The sequence below is a fragment of the Paramormyrops kingsleyae genome, chromosome 1 (genome assembly GCF_048594095.1).
Source record: "Paramormyrops kingsleyae isolate MSU_618 chromosome 1, PKINGS_0.4, whole genome shotgun sequence".
Taxonomy (NCBI): Eukaryota; Metazoa; Chordata; class Actinopteri; order Osteoglossiformes; family Mormyridae; genus Paramormyrops; species Paramormyrops kingsleyae.
In genome coordinates, this window is record NC_132797.1 from 10,619,472 (window position 1) to 10,646,241 (window position 26,770).

Below are 26,770 nucleotides of genomic sequence, written 5' to 3' on the forward strand. Positions count from 1 at the left end.
TACGAGGCGGACTGGTGAAGTAGGAAGCAGATCAGTAAAGTTTAAGTTGGACCAGTGAAATAAGAGTTGAATCTGTGAAGTACGGGGTGGATTGGTTGTGTAGGAGGTGGACTAGTGAAGTACAAGGCAGACCATTGAAGTACTGTTCAAGGTGGGCTAGTGAAGTACAAGACGGAGTGGTGAAATAAGAGGCTGACTAGTGAAGTAGGAAGTGAACCGGTGTAGCAGGATGCGGATCAGTGAAGTACGTGGTGGCCTGGTGAAACATGCAGTTCCCATGTGGAGGAACATTGCCCTGTTTCGCCACTCTGTGTGGCTTCTCTTTCTTTCTCATTGGGTCTTCTATGACAGTGCTATCACTACAGTAGGTTCACTATCACTAGGATCAGAGGACTGCAGGATCTGTAGCCTCCAGTGAGGTGCCCCCCCATCAGAAAAAAATCAAGACAAATCATTCAGCCCTATGTCCCTGAACATGTTAAACCCCTCATATTTTATTCTGAAAACTTCTGCACTGGAGCAGTCCACCAAGGTTTCTGGGTCCCAGTTCCCTCCGCTGGGGGAGACATGGTGGGTTGGCACCCCCCCCCCATGAGCACTGTGGGGTTACAGGACCACACCAAGGCCACATCATTGTTCTTGCAGAGGAAGCGTCCATGGACATGTGCATCTTTAAGATTTACTGTTGGGTGCAATTTAACATGAAGCCCCTCCCCCTTTGCGTCAGCCAGTCTGGCCTGAGGCAAGCCTTTGTGTTGATTGCCAGCACCAGTCCCCCCCCCCCCCCCCCGGCTGGTCAATGACCGCAGGGTAGCATTGGCGGAGTGTTAGTTCATCGCTTTGGCGTTTACAGGAAAATGGAGTGACTGAACTCATTACCATGCCTCAACAAAACCAGAGACAAGCACTCTAATGGGGCGGGGGGTGCGTCTGCAGCTCCACAGCGTCTGCAGCTGCAGGGGGTGTGGGGGTCATATGGGGAAGATACAAAACACATGACAAACACTAAGCCGAAAAAGTTCCCGGCTTCGCTCTTACATAACGAGGGGAAGGGGAGTTCATAACATGGCAGGAATGGGGGGGGGAGAGGTTGAGCTTGTCTTATGAAGACTGTTTGTGCTGATTTCACTACAGTTCCTTCCAGCTGCTTCGTGTCAGCACTTTTTACCGCGGTGTGTGTGTATGTGTGTGTTTGTGTGTGTCTGTGTCTATCTGTGTGTGCCTGTGTCTGTATGTCTGTGTCTGTGTTTATGTATGTGTGTGTGTGTCTGTGTCTGTGTCTGTCTATCTGTGTATGTCTATCTGTGTGTGTCTATCTGTGTGTGTCTGTCTGTATGTCTATCTGTGTGTGTCTGTCTGTGTGTGTCTGTCTGTATGTCTATCTGTGTGTGTCTATCTGTGTGTGTCTGTGTCTGTGTTTATGTATGTGTGTGTGTGTCTGTGTCTGTGTCTATCTGTGTGTGTCTATCTGTGTGTGTCTGTCTGTATGTCTATCTGTGTGTGTCTATCTGTGTGTGTCTGTGTCTGTGTTTATGTATGTGTGTGTGTGTCTGTGTCTGTGTCTATCTGTGTGTGTCTATCTGTGTGTGTCTGTCTGTATGTCTGTGTCTGTGTGTTGTTCATTGAAATTCCATGTTGCTTGCAGGGTTACATGGATCTGATAAACAGGACCATTTTGGGGGGGGGGGGGGTTCTGTTTACTCCAGCTGCCTCATTGCACATTGCTGAATGTGTCACTTCTGCTTTTTGCTCACTCCCAAAAGCTGGGGCCCCTCCCTCCCAAACACATTACCAAGTTCATCCGCCAAAACGCCCCTCTGTGACTGGGACAGGGGACTGACATAACACACCCGGTGTGGGGAGGGGGCTGCAGAATCACCCCCCTGGAAGCTCCCTGCTTGTCTCTTGCACCGCCATCCCCCCCCGAATAGTCATGCAATCTGTTATTTACTCTGAAGGTACTTTTACCCCTAAGATGCTTGCTCTGTCTGCTACAGCAACCCCCCCCCCCCCCCCGAACCAGGAGCGATGAGGAGCATGGTGGCATTCCATGGATGGGTGGATGGATGGATGGATGGGTGTGTGAAGAGCAATTCCACTCTGTACTTGCTGCTGGCTGATTGACCACCACAGGCTGCGTGTGACTGTGCGTTTATTGGCGATCCTAAGGGCTGTAAAATGCATGGATAACGGCTTGGCTCGTCATGGATGTGTGGCCAGCTGGGGACTTGGATGAAAGCCAGTTAATTAACGTCGGAAGTTGCAAAAAAAGCATCAGTTGAGGGGAGGTGAGGGAGAAGGCGGGAATATTGGAGTGAGAGTCTGCCTGCAGAAAATGCAGAGGGGAAGCAGGAATATCGGAGTGAGAGCCTGTCTGTGGAAAATGCAGAGGAGAAACAGGAATATCGGAGTGAGGGTCTGTCTGTGGAAAATGCAGAGGAGAACCAGGAATATCGGAGTGAGAGCCTGTCTGTGGAAAATGCAGAGGAGAAACAGGAATATCGGAGTGAGAGCCTCTCTGTGGAAAATGCAGAGGAGAAACGGGGATATTGGAGTGAGAGCCTGTCTGTGGAAAATGCAGAGGAGAAACAGGAATATCGGAGTGAGGGTCTGTCTGTGGAAAATGCAGAGGAGAAACGGGGATATTGGAGTGAGAGCCCCCTCTGGGTGGGTTTTCGCAAGGACACTACCATGGGTTCAACCAGAGAAAGTTGTGTTTTTGTTATGTGGTGTATTTTGATTGGCTAAATAGATATGTTAATGACCAATCACCTGTTGATGCTTGGGGGCTCAAAGGCGAGCGTGTGTGCGTGGCATTTTTGCCCTTGCACAGTTTTCGCCCCCCCCGTCTGTCAGAACTCCAGACTGAAGCGGCCGTGATTTCCGCTGGGTCCCTGACAGTCCATCTGAAGACGCGTGCATTTCAACAACCCCGCAGGCCGACAAGGCGAAGAGAGACCTCCGCCATGGGCTTTCCACTGCTTCTGCCTGTGGAGGTTGAAGGCTATTTTTCCATATTTATGAATGTTTAAACAGATAATCCTCAGGAGATCAATTAATAGTTTGAGGCAGAAGACTGTGCTGGAGTTTATTGAACCCTGGAAAGATTGTCTGTCTTAATGCTTCACGCTTGATTGGGAGAGCAGCTCGTGCTTGTGTTCGGAGAAAGGTCCGTGTGTGGTGTTTATTGGGAAGAGCGCTCTTTGCGTCCGCATGCACGCGATGAGTCAGTCCTCAGGGGCTCCCTGCACGTAAACTTTGTTCAACTCATTAAAAGTAAACTACCGTGTTATCAATTAAGGGCCCAGTGGTTAAGATTGTGCTTGTGGTCTTGGCAAGACTGGTCTTGCTAACTTGTCTCCCAAGAACGAACTTGGGGAACAATGAATCATGGGATTGGTCTCATTTGGCAAGGATGCAACCAATGTATCCTTGATATTTGTGGCGGGGCAAGAATGAAATCCTGGGATTTTTACGGTCCTCTATACTTCTGTTCTTGAGTATTGGAACTGGTCTTCAGCAGTGGAAGATGACGCAAAACTGGTACACGAAAACACAAGCACGGTCAAGTGTGCATACTGAGAAACAACCACTGTGTAGGAATTTGGACTCGAACATCATTTAGATACTCATCAGAGTCATGTCCTGCCCCTCTGTCGTTCATTCATCTGGGTGGGTGCCAGATCAGGAACAAAGCCAAAGATACACATCTCTGTACAGGATCTGTACAGCACAGACTGCCCCCACCCCCATATGAGGGACCAGCAAAACATGAGCAGCATGATCCGAAACAGTGACATAGAGAAAGAACACAGCCCTACAGAGGGCACTCCACATGACAGTGGCAGAGCTCACAAGTGACAAGTCAAAGGCTTTATAATAATCCAGCACTTTTCCCCACATCCCTCCATGTGGGACCTGGATGTGAGCTGTCTCAGGGGGACGGGACATGAGCTATCTAGGGGATAGGATGTGAGCTGTCTCAGGGGGACGGGACATGAGCCATCTGGGGGACAGAATGTGAGCTGTCTCAGGGTGACGGGACATGAGCCATCTGGGGGACAGGATGTGAGCTGTCTCAGGGGGACGGGACATGAGCCATCTGGGGGACAGGATGTGAGCTGTCTGGGGGACAGGATGTGAGCTGTCTCAGGGGGACAGGATGTGAGCTGTCTGAGAGGGACAGGATGTGAGCTGTCTGAGAGGGACAGGATGTGAGCTGTCTGAGGGACAGGATGTGAGCTGGCTTAGGGGGACAGGATGTGAGCTGTCTGAGAGGGACAGGATGTGAGCTGTCTGAGGGACAGGATGTGAGCTGTCTGAGAGGGACAGGATGTGAGCTGTCTCAGGGGGACAGGATGTGAGCTGTCTGAGAGGGACAGGATGTGAGCTGTCTCAGGGGTACGGGACATGAGCCATCTGGGGGACAGGATGTGAGCTGTCTCAGGGGGACGGGACATGAGCCATCTGGGGGACAGGATGTGAGCTGTCTCAGGGGGACAGGATGTGAGCCATGTCGGGGACAGGATGTGAGCTGTCTGAGGGACAGGATGTGAGCTGTCTGAGAGGGACAGGATGTGAGCTGTCTCAGGGGGACAGGATGTGAGCTGTCTGAGGGACAGGATGTGAGCCATGTCGGGGACAGGATGTGAGCCATGTCGGGGACAGGATGTGAGCTGTCTCAGGGGGACAGGATGTGAGCTGTCTCAGGGGGACAGGATGTGAGCTGTCTGAGAGGGACAGGATGTGAGCTGGCTCAGGGGGAAGGCTGTGTCCTTATGTTTTTATCCCAGGTTTTTGGTTTCATATTTCTGTGCTGTTGTTTCTTGTGTTTTGCCTGATGTGCTTGCATTCTGGGGGTTATAATAAGCTTTTGACAAAACCTACAAAACCCTGTAAATCAGTAATCAACCTGAGCGCTCTCTGCATTACCAAGGCAAATAAGGCTTGCTTGTGGGCAATCTATTCAAATGAGCCCAGTAAGTTTCCATTGACAGCCTGTGTTTTACTTACGTTTGATGTCACATCCACTCTGGGGCTGCACTGGTGCTGCACATCCACCCCCTGGTTTTTACGGGGCTCCATCAGGGGCAGATAATGCGCTAATACCAACAGCCCTGAGTGATGCCAGCAACTGTCGTATCCTCATGCGTGAACACACACGTTCAGAGCGTTAGAGCCACAATGGCCGCAGTCACTTGTTATAGCCTGGGAAATTCAGGAAACTGCATTTGAGCAGCCGTGGGTCAGAGCCAGCTGTAAATCCTGGGCTTATCCTCTCCTGCAGAGTGAAGCAATCGAACGGTAAGTAACGCCCCCTGCAAGGTAACCTGTGAATGTCAGGGTGCTGCCCATAATGCACCTCTGTTACCCATCAGGCTGTGCAGGGTTTAGCTCGACAGCACTGAATGCTTCTGAACATCAGTGTATGGTGATTTCTGGTCCATCTGTTAATTAATTAGCGTTGATTGAGCTGTTGATTGCATGAATCACTTATTTTTTTAATTTTGAACATTTGAAATAAATTTATGTTAAACTGCACATTAGCTGAGAAGCTCTATTTTCCAGTTCAAACTTCCATTATTACTGTAATGCTGATTTTTTTTTTTTGTATTATTTTGCCCTTTAAAGTTTTGTAATTAATTAATTTTTAGCTAATCATTGATTGCTTGTTACCTTAAGGGATGAGTCAGCCGAATAAAATACATTTAAACACATTTCTGTGTCTTTGTAAATCTTCATGAATGATGCAGGGCTCAGCCTGAGAGGAATTGTGATTGGTGGGCGGGACAATGGGGGGCGGGGCCTCTGGCATTGTCCAATCGACTGCTTACCTGCCCTCCATTGCATCTTCCATAGATTTTCATTCACAGAGCATTGATTTGTGTGCTTTTATATTTCTGTCAATACATGCGTATTTTTTTAAATGTGTGGGGTCATGCCCCGCTGAGCGACAGCCCATTGAAGAGTAATGCATGATAATGATGTTGATATGTTTGATTAACCGGAATAAAACCTCCCATCATCATTATAACCATTAGTATAATTTCCATCTGCATAAATTTGGCTCATTTCAATACGTGATTGGCTGATAAGTTGTAATGCCACACCTACCCTGACATTTACATCCAACTGTTTGCGGAAACTGCCTGTGGTAGGTGGGGCCTGGAAGGATGAGATCCTTGTTTATCAGCACGCAGCTTAGAGAGGAAGTTGAAAAATGTAGGAATTCTTCAGATGCAGTTATTTTGGAGCTGCCATAGAAGAGAGCAATCAGGAGGCTTTTGTGCAGTGATGCTCTTTGGATGGTTGTCTAAACCTGTAGGTCTGTGACGACTCCTCTGTGTCTCTGGCTGTTACCGAGTAAGAGGGGAACGGAAGCAGCTCCCGGTGTCCACCAGGGGGCGCTGCATCCAATGCAGGGGGGCCAGCATGTGCGGCAGTTCACAGAGCTCTCTCTCTCACAAGCCGTCCAACGATTAACAAAATTAAAGAAAGAATACAAAACCAGCACATTAGCTGGTAAATCTGTGCACACTGCAATCATTGTAATTAACTGTGCTGTCATTGTTGTTGTTTTCTGAATTTTGTTTCTAAACTTGGCAATGTGCACCAAACTGCAGTTCAAGCCAATAAATCACTTAAACTGAAAGCGGAGAGAGGCAGATGGAGGAAGAGCAAGAGGGAGGGAGAGAGGGAGTAAGAGAGAGAGAGAGAAAGGGGGAGAGAGGAGAGACAATTACTACTGAGGTGAGTCAGTGTTGGAGACACTAGGGGTCACTGATATGCTGAAACAGCAGAATCCACACATTGCAGTGGCAGTTTGTGCGGGGTTGGGTGTGTGTGTGTGTGTGTGTGTGTGCGTGCGTGTGTGTTTGTTTGTACGTGCTTGTTTCTGTCTCCTAGTCACTGCGTCCTAGCCCAGGTTCTGGGGGATTTCATGAACCATTAGACTCATTTTCATATCCCCTCTGCATCACAAATGAATGAATGAATGGGTGAATGAACACAGCACACCCACCTGAACTTGAACTTCCTCAAAATTCAAAAAGGGCCCAGTTTTGGTCTCTGTCACAGCAGAGCTCCACGAGTCCGTTCCATGAAAAATGTCATAATAACATTCAGATCGGAAACAGATATTGAGAGACAAGCTACAGCACTAATAGACTTACTGTGTGTCCTGCTCTCCATTTAAACGAGTCTGTGATTTCGAGGGTAATGTCTACGCACGTCGTAAAAATCATTCATCGATTAACAATCGATGGAGGAAGAGCACTTTGCGGGGGTCGGCTTTGTTAATGGGGGCACTTAAAGAGGAGGAGCTGTCACCCCCCCCCCCCCAACCTCTCTCTCTCTCTGGGAGATTCATCATGCCATCCCACATACGTTCGTTATACCGGAAGGCGAGTGCTCAGAGACAGGCAAAGCTGGGCCGGGCTTCTGAGGGTGTGACGACAGACTCGCATGCTGCCATCCACCCTGCTGTGACGGAGAGAGACAGAGTGAGAGAGAAGGAGTGAAAGACTTAGAGAAACAAAGATTCCGAGACGGGCATCAGACCATAGAGAGCATGCACTACAGCAGCGAATGCCAAAACAACAAAGAGCCCTGGAAATACGAAACTACAGACGCTCCTCTACTTTCGAACTTTCAGACACACGAACGAAGAGGACTGCAAGTGTAAATTGTGTTCCTTGGGCTCCCGTTTCCTGTCCGCAACATCAATTTTTTTTTCTGCGCGCCAATTCCGCCTAGTACGACTCCTGCCACGCAGCAGCGTAGCTACGTACTCCCAGCATCCTAGTCGTTTGTACTTGCGTATACCCTTAGAATGATGTTGAATAACGACTTACAAACATTTCAAGTTACGAACGGCCTTTCGGAACATATCTTGTTCGTAAGTAGAGGAGCGTCTGTATATCTAGAAACCCCTTCAGACTAAACAGTGTTCACCTGTCAAATATGGGTCAATCCTGACCCAAATTAAACCTAGACAGCCAGAACCAGCAGTGAGGCGGAGGGACACGGCATGCCGACAGACGGATCGATGCATGTTTTCATATGAGAAGCTCGGGGACGACGCGTGAGATAAACATTCCTCATTGATTGGGTGGCTTAGTAAATTTGGGTTTTTCTCCTATGTGTTTGTTACTGTTCTAATTATGATTGGTAAACTAGGACCAGGTTCTCCCAAAGTACAACTTGAATTTGTGTGTCAAATGGAGGGAGATCACAGGGGTGGTTTTATGGGACGGGCAGGTGGCCTCCGCCCTGTAGGCCTCTCGCTGATGGATGGACTCATGCATCTTTCAGCGACACTTCGGTGAATCAGGGTATCGAGCTGCTCAGAAGTTGTGGGGCGGCAGGAGTGGGTCGGGGGTGCTCGGGTCCCTCAGTGCTCCCATCAGGTAAGTGCTGGAGTGCGTGGGCCAATTAGGTGATGTCGTCCTTCGAGACAAAGACAAAGATCATCAGCAGGATATATGGCCTGTCGGAGCAGTTTGACACATCTGCTGGTCTGAAGATGTGCCCCCCCCCCCTTCAAGAGTGCCTTCTTACTGACCCCCATGACCCCTCAATCCAGAGGGATTCTTTGTGAAGCACTTAAATGTTTCCCAGAATCCCCAGCAGGATGTGTGAGGTCATTCACACCATGGGGGGTCAGATTTATGATGATTGATGATGATCACAGATGGGGCCCTCACTAGCCATGTGGGCCTATGAATTTTTGATTGGTTGTATCATGTCACGCAGCAAAGGGCGTTGATTGGAAGGAGGAAAACAAATAGAGAGTCTCTGATTGATTGGTAACGCCTCGTCGGTTCGGGAGAGCATTCGCACGGAGAAGGGCGCGGTCGGGCGATGAAAGCGGCAGGAAGGATGCGAGAGGGTCGTATAAAGCCACAGGAGGATAACAGCGGTCAGCACACAGAGCAGGTGATAATCTACGAGGCGGAAGGCGTACAGTTCAACCCGCGTCCCGCCTGGTGGATTTCCCTTCCTGTGCTGCCCCTAGTGTTCATCCCCCAACTGATTTCATTTTGCCACCAGGCTTTTTAATCTTATCCGCTGTGTCTCTGTTCCGCTGTTTTACTTGGCACTCAGCTTTAATCACTCCGCCGGCAGAAAAAGAACGTAGGGTGCTTCTGTGGGGTCGGGGAGGGGGTGTGGGGTTCTCGGTCTTAGTGTGTGCTTGAGCATCTATTTGCGTGTGTATGTGGGAGTCTCGGAGCCCTTAATTACGTCAGTGTGGTGGGGGTGATGTTTCAGCAGCATTACCGAAACCCCCCGACATCGTTAGCTAACGATAGCGCCCACTGCTGACTGTATCCCCCTAGAGGCACGTCGCCCAGTCATTTGGCCTCTGGGTGTTGAGGCAGACGATGATAATGACATAACAATGGCTGGTCAGGATGAGACCTTCTCTGGTATGAATACTCATCAGCCATGTAGCTCCGGGGCATGGTCTTGATCTCTCTTCCGGTCCAGTCGACGCCCAGATGGAGCCCTTCTGGCCGGAACGTCACACACACGCACTCTTTCGCTCTGAAGAGCCGATATGTTTCTGTTATAAACAGGAAAAACCTCTTGTAAACGGTGGAACATTTTGACGCAGACGTTCTATGGCGGAGAGAGCCAAGTGGGGAGGTCTTTGGGGCCCGCGGTCCATCCTCCTCCTCCTCCTCAGCAGACAGGCTCTCTATCATGTCACCCCAAGCAGATCCTGTCATCCCCCAGGGTCGCTGATGGCAGAACTGGACCAGAATCTACACTAACATGAGAACTCGATCCCAAGCGGCATCTGAGTAGGAGGAACATCAGCGCAGGTCCCTGGTTTCAGATTAAAGGCAGCAGACGCAGTCGCAGGCAGCAGATGGCCTTCGCTCCACCGCGCTCCCCTGTCTGCCTTGCGTTCTCTCTCTCTCTCTCTCTCACTCTCTCTCTCCCTCTCTCCCTCCCACCCCTTCCCTTTCCCGCTACTCTCTCCCTCCCCCTCTCACCATCTTGTTCTTGCTCTTCCTCAGAATCGTGTTCCAGCCGCCTTACTGCTGAGAACATGAGCTTTTTCCCTGAAACGCTTGTAAATATTAAAGAAGCAGTTGGTGGCAAACATGGTAAACACGGTAAACACGGGATGCGGTGGGCAGTGTAATCGTGGTAAATACAGGATGCCGTGGGTATTGTAAACACGGTAAACACGGGATTTAGGGGGGAATGTAAGCATGCTAAACATGAGATACGGGGAGCTGTGGAAACATGCTAGACACAGGATGCGACAGGTATTATAAACACGGCAAACACAGAAAGCAATGGATATAATAAATGGGATTTGGTGGGTCATGTGAACATGCTGAACATGGGATGTGGCAGGTAATGTAAACACGGTAAACACTAGATACGTGGGTAATGTAAACACGGTAAACACAGGATACGGCAAGTAATGTAAAGACGGGATACAGCGGGTAATGTAAACACAGGATACAGCGGGTAATGTAAACACGGGATACGGCGGGTAATGTAAACACGGTAAACACTGGATACGCGGGTAATGTAAACATGGTAAACACAGGATACAACGGGTAATGTAAACATGGTAAACACTGGATACGCGGGTAATGTAAACAGGGGATACGGCAGGTAATGTAAACACGGTAAACACTGGATACGCGGGTAATGTAAACATGGTAAACACAGGATACAGCGGGTAATGTAAACATGGTAAACACGGGATACAGCGGGTAATGTAAACATGGGATACGGCAGGTAATGTAAACACTGGATACGGCAGGTAATGTAAACACGGTAAACACTGGATACGCGGGTAATGTAAACATGGTAAACACAGGATACAGCGGGTAATGTAAACATGGTAAACACGGGATACAGCGGGTAATGTAAACATGGGATACGGCAGGTAATGTAAACACTGGATACGGCAGGTAATGTAAACATGGTAAACACGGGATACAGCGGGTAATGTAAACACGGGATACAGCGGGTAATGTAAACATGGTAAACACGGGATACGGCAGGTAATAAACACGGTAAACACAGGATACGGCGGGTAATGTAAACATGGTGAACACAGGATGCGGAGAGTAATGTAAACACAGTAAACACAGGATGCAGTGGGTAACGTAAACATGGTAAACATGAGATACGGCGGGTAATGTAAATGCGGTAAACATGAGATACGGCGGGTAATGTAAATGCGGTAAACATGAGATACGGCGGGTAATGTAAACACGGTAAACAGGATGCAGAGGGTAATGTAAACACGGTAAACACAGTATGCAGTGGGTCATGTAAACGTGGTAAGCAGGAGGTACGGCGGGTAATGTAAACACGGTAAACAGGATGCAGAGGGTAATGTAAACACGGTAAACACAGTATGCAGTGGGTCATGTAAACGTGGTAAGCAGGGTAATGTAAACACAGGATGCAGTGCACAGGGTGCCTGATCACCCCAAAGCTGCCCTAGATGGCCGCGTCCCCTGTCCCCAAACTGCCTTTGGTTAGAAAGATTCTGCAGTGTCGTGGAAGATGAAAGCTCCCCCTGGGATCCTTGTGTCCCTCTGCAGAGAGAGGTGCATTCTGGGTAGCAGCCCTGGGGATGCCCGCCCTCACTTTCGCTTGTCTGCAGGTGTAGAAATGCGTGCGCTGAAGCTGAGGCGCAGTGTGAAATAAGCAGGGCATCATGATTTATGAGGCAGCAATGATTCATGGCCGGGGGGGGGTGGGAGGAGAGGGGGGCAGGGGGGTACGCTGGGAGCCCCTATCACCTGGCATTGAGCTGTTTAGAAGATAAACGATTAGCATGAGATATTTAAGGGTCGACGATTGATCGTTTGCAGCCCCTCCGCGGAAGTCTTAACCTTTGCCCCTATAAAGTGACGATGTCCTCATCCGAGCCCCCAACTCTAAACCAGAATCCCCAGGGTGCTTCTGGAATAACAGAGACAGAGGGGACAGGAGGGCCTGTCATCCAAACGAGGGGGACTGTCACCTCATTATCGGACAGAAATAAAACATGACTTTCCTGATTAGCAACTCCAGAGACAGCACTGCTTTGAGTGGCTCCTTTGCTCACATTGGTATAGCATTAGCGTTTTCGTGGGTGGGGGGACATGAGGAACAGTCTAGGTGTCCACTGTGACGTATGTATATAGCGTCTTCCTTAGCTGCTCTGACAATTTCTGGATTTTCATACCGTTCAATTGTCTGGGTCATGTCTGTGGCTCGGATTGCGGTGGGACGCGTCTCTCCTCACCTGGGACGTCTGTGTCCCTGGATGGATTGCCTCCCCCCTCCCCCCCTGCCTCCTTCACTTGTGATAATCTGTCTCGCCACAAGGCTTTTCTTAGCCGCCTATAAAAAGAATTGCAGGTTCTCCTGCGACAGGAGAGCAGCGGGATGTGGAGGAGTCACGCACCAGCGTTCTGGGTTCAGTCCCCCCCCCCTCCCCCCCGCCCCAGGTGGTTCTTAACCCAGATACTGTCTGGCACTATGTGTGTTTTCAGGCCACCTGAGGACGGCAAACTAATGAAGCCAGTTTAGTTTTTTTCGTGACGCTCGGATAGCGATGGCGCGGGTGGGTGTCCCTTCCCTCCCTGTCCCGCATTCCGTTGCTTCCAGCCCCTCTCCGCCAAGTCCCCCGCCGGCCAGTCTGCTGCCCCCCCCCCCCCCCGTTAGCGGGGGATACCCTCACATGTGAACGGGGGACGGACACCGTTTCCTCAGACCGTTTGGGCACGCTCCTCGGCCCCGAGTCCTGCTGAGGTCTTGGACTCCACTTTCTCCCCTTGCCGGTGCTGCTTCTTGGCTTCTTCGACTTCCTGCCATGGCTCGAGCCTCCAGATCCCACCCTCCCCCACGTGCCCCTCAGCCAAAGACCACCTGGTTCTCACTGTGTAACCACAACCTCCTGATCTGCCGCCGTACAACAAAGCGAGAGGAGGAGCTGTTTTGATCTGCATTTATACATCAGTGCTCCTTAATCTTAGCATTACGCTGTTTTGTTATTTTCAAATTCTAAATGGTTTTGTGAATTATAGCTTCAGACCCCCAACCCCCGACTCCGCTACACCTGCTGTGTCCCCGACTCCAAACAGAGGCTCACCAGTGCCTCAAGTGTTTTTTACAAGCAGACAAATCAATTGCAATTTTATAGTAATACCATATCACTCTTAAAGCGAGGAAAAGCTGTTAGCGGCCCTTCCAGGTCTGAAGGCCCATCGCCGCGGAGGTCGCCCAAATTGGAAATTTACCTGCCCACACTAATCACTTTGAAGGCTGATCTTCTGACATTTCAAGGTAGAGGAATAGAAAACATTTTGTCAACAAAAGACGCTCTGCTCTCTCACCTGCCAGTTTGTCACGAGCGAGTGAGCGGGCGAACGAGAGGGTGCAGGAGAACGAGAGCCGGGGCAGGGAGGCGGGTGAGGGGGCTCCTTATATATATGTGAGGGGAAAAGGTCCTTAAATATCCATTATGGGGGAGATTTCTCGGGCCACTCAGGGTCAGAAAATCCCCTGGCTGATCCATAAATAATGGCAGCAATGAGGATTGAACAGCTTGCGTGTGTGGTTGGTGGGGAGGGGGGGTGTTTTTGGAACATATATATTTTTTATTTACACATTTAATATTCATGTTGCTTCTTTGTTAATGTATTCCTCTCTAATATCCAATCAAATTAGCATATATTTAACTTAGTTAACTATTAATTTCACCATATTGTGCTTTTATGGAAAGGTTTTAATACACATCTGAGTGTTCAACTGCATGCTTGTGAGCGGCAGTGATACAAAAACAGATTTGAGACCTGAACAGAACCTGGGACGGAGGGATGGATGGATGGATGGATGGATGAGATTAGGCACGTGGATCTGCACCTTTCCCCTGCCTGTTTCTCTGACGGCCCCCGCTTTCTCACAAATTACGTTTCTGTTCTCTTCATCACTTCTCTCCCCCTGCGATTGACAAGCAACCAGCGGTTTCCGAAAACGATTGGCAGTAGATGTGTGGTTAGGGAACAGATTGTTCCGGAAATGAGATTCGGCCCTTCTGAATAAAGGGGCGAACGCTCCAACGTGGGCTTAGACGTGGGAGACACAAGGTCACAGGTCGCGAGGAGCAAATCCCGGCTTTATTTATCGATTACTTATCTGTTTATTAACTAACAGGTGCTGCTGTAAAGCACAGGTTTCGTCAGCTGGTCCTGGGAGAGCTGGGTCATGCACCTCCTTAACCATCTGCTGCACTGTGGCCTCTATCTCATGATAGACAGCATCAGCCTGGAGGAAAATGGGCTAGATTAAAGGTGGGTGGCAGAGGGGTGTACTGTGCTCATTATTCCTTGGAAAGGGACCCCGCCCCCCCATACACACACACACACTCCCCAAGGCTGCTATAGATTTTCTCCTTCCTTATAAAGTATGGCTGATACAGGGTAAGTGCAGTGACCGGAAATCGATGGGCATTCAGAGGCGCCTCTGACGTGAGACTGAGCCGAGATCGATGTGTCGTTCTCTCTGATTCAGCCGGCCTCCTTCTCACAGAGCCGATGCATCGATGTTCCCGCCCCTCTGATCACCCTGAATTCCCATTGGCTCTCTTTCATCTTCGCTTTTCCCGGATTGGTCTGCAGCTTGTTCTCGTCCCTCCTCCACTCCCTCTACCCAAGTCGCTCCTCTGGGTCTCAGCAAGGGTGGAGTGTTCATCCATCCATCCAACCATCCATCCGTCTGCTGCTCCACCATGGTCATGTGATAAGGGGGTCTGTGACTCACCTGACAGCACCGGGTCATGTGAACAGAGTATGGAACAGGAGGATTTGAGAGAATGGGGAGCAGGGGGGTCAGTACTATTTATACTCTGGGCAGGTACAGAACGACAGGTCACATGACTCCCTGCATCCCCAGGCTGGGGCGACCCCACCCTTCCCAAAAAAAAGTCGATGGTATAAATGATGGTGCTGTGAAACTGAGTTACTTAAATAAATGAGGCACAAAATTAAGCACAAAATAATTTTATCCTTTTATTAATGGCAGAAGCAGAAGGGGGGCAGCGCATGCAAAGTGACCTTGATTAAAGTCACACTGCCATTTTATTTAGACTGTGTTCATTATGCTATAGCATATACTCTCTTACTTACCAGATGGTTTAGCGTTTGTTAGTCTGTAGTGCAAGCATTAATCCTGAAATACTGAGGTAGGATTGAGGAATTTCCATCAGTGTGCTAACACAGCAAGGGTGTTACATGTCAGTGTGCTAACACAGCAAGGGTGTTACATATCAGTGTGCTAACACAGCAAGGGTGTTACATGTCAGTGTGCTAACACAGCAAGGGTGTTACATGTCAGTGTGCTAACACAGCAAGGGTGTTACATGTCAGTGTGCTAACACAGCAAGGGTGTTACATGTCAGTGTGCTAACACAGCAAGGGTGTTACATGTCAGTGTGCTAACACAGCAAGGGTGTTACATATCAGTGTGCTAACACAGCAAGGGTGTTACATGTCAGTGTGCTAACACAGCAAGGGTGTTACATGTCAGTGTGCTAACACAGCAAGGGTGTTACATGTCAGTGTGCTAACACAGCAAGGGTGTTACATGTCAGTGTGCTAACACAGCAAGGGTGTTACATATCAGTGTGCTAACACAGCAAGGGTGTTACATGTCAGTGTGCTAACACAGCAAGGGTGTTACATGTCAGTGTGCTAACACAGCAAGGGTGTTACATGTCAGCGTGCTAACACAGCAAGGGTGTTACATGTCAGTGTGCTAACACAGCAAGGGTGTTACATGTCAGCGTGCTAACACAGCAAGGGTGTTACATGTCAGCGTGCTAACACAGCAAGGGTATTACATGTCAGCGTGCTAACACAGCAAGGGCGTAACACGTCAGTGTGCTAACACAGCAAGGGTGTAACATGTCAGTGTGCTAACACAGTAATGCACTACTATGTCAGCGTGTTAACACAACAAGGGCGTAACACGTCAGTGTGCTAACACAGCAAGGGTGTAACATGTCAGTGTGCTAACACAGTAATGCACTGCTGGGTCAATGTGCTAACACAGGAAGGGAATAACATGTCAGTGTGCTAACAGAGCAAGGGCGTAACACATTAGTGTTCTAACAGTGATATACTATATTGTCAGTGCGGTAATACAATAAGGGCATAACATGTCAGTGTGATAACACAGCAAGGGCTTAGCACATCATTGTGTTAGTATAGCAAGCAGAGGTGTAACACAGCAAGGGCGTAACATGTAAGTGTGCTAATACAATAAAGGTTTAACATGCAAGTGTGTTAACACAGCAAGGGCATAGCATGTCAGTATGCAAACACAGCAAGAGCATAACACATCAGTATGCAAACACGGCAAGGGCGTAACACGTCAGTGTTCTAAGACAGCAATGCTCTACCATGTCAGTATGCTACAGCGAGCAACAGTGTAACATGCCAGTATACTCACATACAATAGAGAACTAATGCAGTCATGTGCTAACCATCAATGTGCTAATATAGCAGTATATTAACCAAAAGTGCAGCAGTGTGCTAATCACCATTGTGCTAACCACCACCAATGTGCTAATGCAGCATTGTGTCAATACTCTTTATAGCGGTGTGTTAATGTAGCAGTGTGCTAACCTCCAGTGTGTTAATGCAATGGTGTCCTAACACAGTAATACTGTGACACAGCAGTGTGTTACCACAGCGGAGTGCTAATATATCAGTGTGTAACAAGGCAGGACTACACTGTGAATGGATGAGCATTGCTGACACAGCCTGGGACGAGGGGGTGGGAAAATGTGCAGCGTGCAGATAAAGAGCACATTCTGCTCCCCTTAATTACCCTCAAAATGAGTGTGTCCTGGAAGCAGCCTGATTAGTTTGGAGATATTTCTCCTGAGAGAAGGCCCTCTGAACTGCCATGCGTGTTTATTGGGGGGGGCTCTTTATACCCACAAATACGATGGAGCTGCTTTAGTCAGTCGAGGACCCTGAGCAAGATTCCCCCCGGGTTGTGGTGATTAATGAATAAACCTGGAGAAATGAAGGGTGCTGTCCCCCCCCCCCCCCCACAAAGCCCAAAACCAGCAGATTTGCTGTGATGTGTCTGCTCACAATGGGGGTGTGTGTGTCTGTGTGTGTATGTGTGCATGTGTTTGTGTGTGTTTGTATGTGTGCAATTTTGTAATTATTACAATGTAGGACCAGATTTCCCTACAATGTGATAAAAAAACCTGTAACTTTTTACCTTATAGTGACATCTTTTCGGTCCCCATAGCCTCAGTTTTATAATAATCTGTGACTGTAATCAGAAAATGAGAATAATCAAAGTCTCATATTTTGTTTGGTTACTTATGGTTAGAATTTGGGCTGGGTAGGGGTTTAGGTTGTCATAGATGGGGATTATTGTTATGCCCATAGAGATGAATGGAGAGTCCCCATAAAGATCTGATTACATGGACTGCGCTCGCATGCGTGCTTGTGTGTGTGTGTCTGTGTGTTGATGTATGTCATGCCAGGTGTGGCAATTACAGCATATCTTCTCATTACCTTTGAAAGCTCGATGTTCACAATCCAGCTGAATTAGCCAAATTTTTAAGAAGCCATCCAGCTGAAATGGTCTCACAGAGGCACTGTAACGTCTTAAAGCCGCTACATGGGGCCCTGGTGCATCCTTTACACTGTTGATGCTTCTTGAACACTATTGCATAGTTGGGCTCGCTCACATGCACACAACTGCTTTGCCCTCGCAGAGAGGGGAGAGTCCTCGGGAAGGAGCCCCCCTCCTCACAAATTGGCCAGGATTGGTGCTGACAGATACAGACGGTAAACTCCCGCCTCCACGTGACAGCGTCTGCTGTGCATAACCCCCGCCCACCACCCTGAGCCTGCACCAGTGGGCTGACAGTTACCACCACGGGACATCTGTGGGCTCAAGCGCTCAGTCCACAGGCTTCAGGTCTCTGTGTTTGAAAGAGGCAGCATCTCCAATCCGAGTGGGACACCTGCCATATCTGTGAAGGAGCGGAACACCTGCTGTATATGTGAAGGAGCCAGCCTCTCTGACCTAAATGGGACACTTACTGTGTCTGTGAAGGAGTTGGACACCTGCCATATTTTTGAAGGAGCTGGCCTCTGACCTGAATGGGACACCTACTGTGTCTGTGAAGGAGCCAACCTCTCCAACCTGAGCGAGACACCTGCCATGTCTGTGAAGGAGCCGGCCTCTCCGACCTAAAAGGCACACCTACTTTGTCTGTGAAGGAGTAGGACACCTGCCATATTTGTGAAGGAGCTGGCCTCTCCGACCCAAGTGGGACACCTGCTGTGTCTGTGAAGAAATTGGCCTCTCCAACTTGAGCGTGACACCTGCCATGTCTGTGAAGGAGCCTGCCTCTCCGACCCAAGCAGGACACCTACCGTGTCTGTGAAGGAGCCAGCCACTTAGACCCAAGCAAGATGCCTGCCGTGTCTGTGAAAGATCCATCAACTCTGGCCCACGTGAAATACCTGCCATGTCTGTGAAGGAGCTGGCGGGCTGTCATCACGTGCCTGATGTGCCCTGTGTGAGTCAGACTTCGTCCGTCAGATCGGCTCACACCTTCATGCTGCTCTGGTGCCTCACGCGCTCCAGGACTTGGGAAGATGACAAGAAGAGGCATGGCTGCACTACTGTCTGATGGCACGGGAGCGCCCAGGTGCTGAAGCACGCCTTCATTGCTATTCTGCTGCATTTGGGGACTGGGAGCACTGGTTTCCTGTGGCTGCGAGGCACCTCCCTCCAGTGACACTCAGGTCCAAGAGGATCCATTCCAACAGCGGGTCTCAGTCGCCTGATGAGCCGTTTCTCTCTCTCTCTCTCTCTCTCTCTCTCTCTCGTCTGTCTGCATTCCCTCCTCGTGGGTAAATAAAGCCCTTTAAGTCAGTAAGACGGGCTCACACTGTGTTGACAGATTCACTCGTCCCCAAGCAAGTGCTGTTCCTTCCTGCAGAAATGCAATCCATGCACAGCCCTGGGGGGGTGGATCCAACCCAGCCCCAACCCACCTGGCTCCTGTTGCCCCCCCCCCCCTTTCAGGGTCATTAAGACTTGTGGAAATGCGGACGCCGGTGGTGATGTTCTCCTGCGTAATGAATGCAATTAGCTTTATTTGCTCGGAGATGCTCGGGCTTCTGTTTTGCTTTGGCTAGTGAGGCGGTGTGGCCCCCACGGACCCCAGGGCCCTTCAGTGGGAGTGTGGGTCTGTCTGCCGTCTGTCTGGGCCACATGTGACCCCAGTGACGCGGAGCAGGGGGCGTTGGTGCTGGCTGTGCCCCAGTTACTGAAGAGTGACTGACTAATCCTGAGGTAGTGGCATTTCAGGTCTTAGAGATTCAGTCTTATAATACCCTCTGCACCAACCAGCGGGACACTGAAGCAGGACGGGGTGCTAATGGCTCTGGCTATGGAGGACTCATCCTGGAAATTTCTCAAAAAACCTTATTTAATTTGTTAAAGACAAGCAAAAACATAACCAACATCACACGGCTGCGGCAAGTGTCCTGTCTGTGTGTCGAGGGACATGATTCTAGCCGTGTTATCACTGGGAAGGGAGCTAAGGGGTTGGAGGTCATCTGATCTGGGCCACACAGGCACACAGGCAGAGACACACAGACAGGCACAGGCACACAGGCAGAGACACACAGACAGGCACAGGCACACTGACAGAGACACACAGACAGGCACAGGCACACAGACAGAGACACACAGACAGGCACAGGCACACAGACAGAGACACACAGACAGGCACAGGCACACTGACAGAGACACACAGACAGGCACAGGCACACAGACAGAGACACACAGACAGGCACAGGCACACAGACAGAGAAACACACACACAAACACACAGAGACACACACAGCCACACGCACTGATTAGGTATCTATTCATACACTGCTGCACATGTACCCAGAGTTATACATGTACCCACACTCACTATACATGTACCCAGAGTTATACATGTACCCACACTCACTACACATGCACCCAGAGTTATACATGTACCCACTCACTATACATGTACCCAGAGTTATACATGTACCCACACTCACTACACATGCACCCAGAGTTATACATGTACCCACTCACTATACATGTACCGAGTTATACATGTACCCACACTCACTACGCATGTACCCAGAGTTATACATGTACCCACTCACTATACTGTACATGTACCCAGAGTTATACATGTACCCACACTCACTACGCATGTACCCAGAGTTATACATGTACCCACACTCACTACGCATGTACCCAGAGTTATACATGTACCCACACTCACTATACATGCACCCAGAGTTATACATGTACCCACACTCACTACACATGCACCCAGAGTTATACATGTACCCACACTCACTACGCATGTACCCAGAGTTATACATGTACCCACACTCACTACACATGTACCCAGAGTTATACATGTACCCACACTCACTACACATGCACCCAGAGTTATACATGTACCCACTCACTATACATGTACCCAGAGTTATACATGTACCCACACTCACTACACATGCACCCAGAGTTATACATGTACCCACTCACTATACATGTACCCAGAGTTATACATGTACCCACACTCACTACACATGCACCCAGAGTTATACATGTACCCACACTCACTACGCATGTACCCAGAGTTATACATGTACCCACACTCACTACACATGTACCCAGAGTTATACATGTACCCACACTCACTACACATGCACCCAGAGTTATACATGTACCCACTCACTATACATGTACCCAGAGTTATACATGTACCCACACTCACTACACATGTACCCAGAGTTATACATGTACCCACTCACTATACATGTACCCAGAGTTATACATGTACCCACACTCACTACGCATGTACCCAGAGTTATACATGTACCCACACTCACTACGCATGCACCCAGAGTTATTCATGTACCCACACTCACTACACATGTACCCAGAGTTATACATGTACCCACACTCACTATACATGTACCCAGAGTTATACATGTACCCACACTCACTACGCATGTACCCAGAGTTATACATGTACCCACTCACTATACATGTACCCAGAGATATACATGTACCCACTCACTATACATGTACCCAGAGTTATACATGTACCCACACTCACTACACATGCACCCAGAGTTATACATGTACCCACTCACTATACATGTACCGAGTTATACATGTACCCACACTCACTACGCATATACCCAGAGTTATACATGTACCCACTCACTATACATGTACCCAGAGATATACATGTACCCACACTCACTACACATGCACCCAGAGTTATACATGTACCCACTCACTATACATGTACCGAGTTATACATGTACCCACACTCACTACGCATGTACCCAGAGTTATACATGTACCCACTCACTATACATGTACCCAGAGTTATACATGTACCCACTCACTATACATGTACCCAGAGATATACATGTACCCACACTCACTACACATGTACCCAGAGTTATACATGTACCCACACTCACTACACATGCACCCAGAGTTATACATGTACCCACTCACTATACATGTACCCAGAGTTATACATGTACCCACACTCACTACACATGCACCCAGAGTTATACATGTACCCACTCACTATACATGTACCGAGTTATACATGTACCCACACTCACTACGCATGTACCCAGTTATACATGTACCCACTCACTATACATGTACCCAGAGTTATACATGTACCCACTCACTATACATGTACCCAGAGATATACATGTACCCACACTCACTACACATGCACCCAGAGTTATACATGTACCCACTCACTACACATGCACCCAGAGTTATACATGTACCCACACTCACTATGCATTTACCCAGAGTTATACATGTACCCACTCACTATACATGTGCCCAGAGTTATACATGGACCCACATGCACTACACGTGTACCCACACGGAGCTACACATGTACCCAGAGTTGTCCATCCGCATGTAATCATGCACAGCTGCTTGTGTACCTCCTGGCTTGCCATTAAACACACAACCGCTAGACACACTCGCACATCCCCCTCCCCGCCGGCGGCTTGCCGGCTCCCCGGCTTCCGGTGCCTGAACACGCCACAGGCCGCCGCGGCTCGCGGCCACGCTAATCTATGTTAATATATGTTAATGTAGGCAAATGAGATGCACCGAAAAGCGCCACATGTCCCAGAATGCCACAGCGCAATCACCTGTTACCAAAAGGACTGGCTGCCACGGGTACGGCAGCTGGTGTGCGCCATGGAAAAGGGGAGGGGGGGGATGGGGGCTCATTCACGTGTGTTTATGTGTACCTTGGCCGTGCCGGAGGCTGTTTAGAGAAGCACCCCTTGCACAGGGGCCTGCAATCTCGTTCTTTCCATCTGGAAGCGCGCGGCATCCTGACAGGTGTCGCTATAGACTTTTCGCCGCCGCTCTTTGCCCAGGGATTTAGCGGTTCTGTTGGACCCGTCCACGAGCTGGTAACGGATCTAACATGACAAAGCCGGCAGGTTCTGTGGAGGGCTGGCGGATATAGAAGTTCCCCGGGACAGATCACGGTGTAAACGGGAGCGACACTGGCATCATGTGGCAGTTAACCAGACAGACCGGCTCTCTGGTGCTACGGCCCCTTCCTGCGGTCGGGGGGGGGGGCTTCCCAGCACCTTGTTTAGGAGTTTTTTGCCGAGCCAAAACTGGCCAAGAGTCTCTGGGCAGGCTGACACCGACCGCCTGCCGCAGAGACACATTCTTCCTGTCAATTAGGCTGACATATTGTTTGCCAGTTGCATCACTTCCTGTCTGCATAGGCCGACTCACAGGTCACGCAGTGGCCACCGTCCCCCCAAGAGACCTACCTGTGAGATCACAGCAGAATGTGGTGGGCAGCATCCGGACTGCGGTGTCCCCAATAACCAGCCGAGCTTCACCAAGGACCTCTCCCCCTGCGATATGAGGGACCCTCATCGTATTGGTCATGTCAGTGGGAAAGTACAAAATACATAAACTTAAATGCATTATGCAGAACGAAAGGACAGCATCGCCTAGCATGCAAAACAGCTGCTAAACACCGTTTCCATGGTAACATGGGGCGGCTCAGTGCGTGTGCATGTATCTGACCGTCGGGACTGCGAAAGGGTGCCGCGCCAACGTAGGCAGCGTGATGCTGCTCTCTCGTGAAGACCGTGGCTGTAAGCTCCGGCCATCGATTCGGACCATGGGGGGGTGGGGGGGGGGGGGGGTTGCAGTCGTCACTAGGAATCGGGCTCATTCCCACTGCAGATAGTGGTGCTTTCTGTGTCATGCTGGCAGGAAGCTGCCTTCACACTGGTGTGCCAGCACTGCCTGCCTAGAACCCATGTGAGCAGAGCGAGCAGAAAGATCAGTGGGGGGAATGACAAACGCTGGGGGGGGGGGGGGGGGGGCGACCAGGGCTGGGAGGTCTGCTCGGGCCTGATGCCACCAGCATGCCCATACACAGGTCCCACGCATGGCACCGGGCTGGACCCTCATTTCATTAGCCTTTTCCCTTTCTTTTTTGTATCCATCTTAATATTATATATTTTATTTGCTATCTTTCCTCCTCTATTGATCCCTCGTTCCATCTCATGGTAAACATTCCCTAAGAAATATTATCAACAGGTAGACATGTTTGGTCAGCTAACATTAATCTGAGGAGCTTCATGTTGTGATGTTATGTTTTCAAGTAGCACTTTCAGAAATAGTAAGTGTAATTAACACTTTGATCATGTTCCTTCTTCCTCCACCCCTCCACTGCCTTGCTCTCCTCCTCACTTTCAGGTTGATTGGTCTCTGGAATAATAGCTTCCCCGTTATGTAAATCAAAATGTCTCACTGCCTTTTGCGGTTTAATTGAATATGTTGGTTTGGACTATGATGTAACTTAAGTCAGTTGTTGTGAAAACAGTTGTGCGTTATGGGGGGGGGGGTCACAGGTTTGCGAAGCTCGTACTCCACCCACACTCCCCCCCCCCCCCCCCCGCATGTTCCACTGACCCCGGATTTCCAAACGACATGCGCATAGATTCACATCCAGCTTCCCTGTCATGTGTTCTCGCTAATGAACCCAGGCCATCCAACCAGAGACCAGCAAGACTTCCTGCGCACGTCTGCGGCATTTTTCATGCTCTGTGTGCAGCCTACACCCCGTGAGCTCTCTGGCGATTTATGTGCTCGTGCGACGCCCGTGCCGAAAGTGCATGTGAGCTTTTCACCTGAAGAAAGATGAATCCAGCGGGAGTCAGTGTGCAGTGGTAATGGAAGCGAGTATGAGGCATGTGCGAGTGACAGCACGTATTAAAGGGCAAGTGATCTCCCAAGAGCTACAGGGATAGAGGGGTGGGGGTGCTATTTTTAGGGCTCTTTGTGATGCCGGAATAACTGGATCCCCCTGGGAGTCCCTAAAGGACACAACTCCGGACTCAAGAAGCCCGGAAAGGGTGAAAAATGGAAGGAAAGTGACCATGTGTCCTAGTGTGGCTACAGGAACAGTGACTGTGAAGGTACAGGGACTGAGACAGTGTGGCTACAGCAACAGAGACAGTGATGGTACAGGACAATAGACTGTATAGGCACAGGGACAGAGACTGTGTGGCTACAGGAACAGAGACAGTGAAGGTACAGGGAGAGAGACAGTGTGGCTACAGGAAGAAAGACTGAGAAGAGTAGAGAGTTTTGAGAAATGCTTGAATTTTCCCGGAGAGGAAGCAGGCCCACAGACTCCCCAGTACAGCCAGCAGGGGTGTGTTCCCCTTTTGTCACGGCTGCTTTCACAAATAGAAGCCCCCTCCTGACCTGCTGACTGTAGGCCGAGTCAGGGCCAAAGGCGTTAGTGGGTGAGCAGAGATTCAGTGATTCAGCAGCTTCTGCCAGTTAAGCAGGTTTCTACCCCAGGGCTGCGTGTCAAAAAGAGGGAGATCCACCCCGCACCACAAATACCCCCAACTGCACATAACGATCCTGCTGCATGACAGCCCTGCGCCAGTTCTCTGTGTTCTCAGCTAATCTCCTTTGCATCAATCTCAGCCAGCGGTTCAAAAAATAAGAATAGACATGTGGGCATGTTGTAGGTGACGAATCATTGTGCTCGTTGTTCATTCCCGTAATGCGCACCTAGCTGTGTCAGGAAGGAGTTTAATTTGTAGTCTGTCATTATGATGACTTACGGGCCGTTTGCGAGGCAAACAACTGTGGACGTCTAGTTATCCAGCTTTCTAACCAAAACTGCTAACGCTTGTTAGATTGCTCAAGCCAACAGGAGCAGTTTTTTTTCTGGAAAAAGAATTTCTGAGACAGAAATGACACAGGCAATCTCCTAAGGCAACTTTGGCACAGTTCGTCCAGTCAGTGCTCAATATGCAAATCAGCTGACAAGAGTAGGAAATAATGTGACAGACAGTCAGTTACCACAAATCAGACTATTGGGTGGTCTATTCCTGGTGGTCAGAAGCTGCTAGTGAACTGAGAGATCGTGATTCGGTTTATTTTTGACAGAAACAGTGCAGAACGATCTGTGAAACATGGGCTGTGAAATTGTGATTTAATTACCAGATTGGTGTTGTTCATATGTGCTTTCGAATCAGCAGTCATGTTAGGTTTGTAAATCACTTGCTCTGAGTTTGAGTCCACATGTCGCTCTCTTCAAATGGGAATGAGAATTTCTGTTCCCATCAGCTTATTCACTGTCGATCATAGTCCTCCCTGGAGCAGAGGAGCTGCCCGGCATCTGGCTGCTTGCTGGGACTGTGTCCTCCCCCAGTCTCATGCTGTTTCTGGAGGCTGGAAGCAGGCCAGAGGAGGAAGGTTCAGGTCCAGACAGTAAACATCCAGACCAAGATTCAGTTTCAACCAACCAGTTGAGCACTCTGTGACTGTGACTCTTTATACGCAACTGGTTGGTTGAAACAAAATCTTGGTCTGGATTATTACTTTCTGGACCTGAACTAACTTTGCAGAGCAACTTGCTACTGGCCAATAGCCAGGACTCGCTCTGACTGATATAAGAAGATACTGTCCTCCAGGATCAGAGATGAAGTCCCCGGCTCTCAGTGTTCAGTGCACATGGGTGACCTGTCAGTATGAAAACCCCACCTCCCCCAGCTACAGACCCTAACCCTCACTACAGGCCTCAGGAGGAGCCTGTTTTATGCAGCACTGACATGGAGCTTTTCCTCCACTTGCCGGCAGTGTTGGGGGATAAGCAGGACAGAGTCACCTGTCAAGATTCTGTGAGAGTCGGTCACTAGGGGATGCATCATTCAGGCAGCAGCCAGCAATGGAAATGGCTCAAAGAGCACAGATTGCACTGCCCTCCAGTGGAGTGGAATGGCACTGCAGCATCTACAGAAGTGCAAATTCATAAATGATGGGTAGCCTGGTGGTATAATACTGTGTATTATTATTATTATTGTTGTTGTTGTTGATATTATTAATATTATTTAGCTCAGAGTGATTTTTGATAAAAGTACACAGAGGTATACAGGGCATTTAAACTGCATTGTGTGTATGTGTGTGAGATGCAGACTCTTTCTAGCTGTCTTGATAGTTCACCCCAATGAGTCTGCACACAGCTGGGAAACATGTCTGATCAGAATGGATCTGCGAGGATAAACCAGTTTAGCAGTTATGTCTGTGATAAGAAACTTGTTTAGGAGCGGGTCTTAGAGGATAAACCAGTTTAGGAGCTGGGTCT

The 26,770-nt window shown here is 49.3% G+C and overlaps 1 protein-coding gene across 3 annotated transcripts in view; it reads left to right on the forward strand.

Annotated features, from left to right (window-relative positions):
* The window catches only part of plxna4 (plexin A4), a 158,306-nt gene that overhangs the window by 37,177 nt on the left and 94,359 nt on the right, over positions 1-26,770 (forward strand). The window lies entirely within an intron of this gene.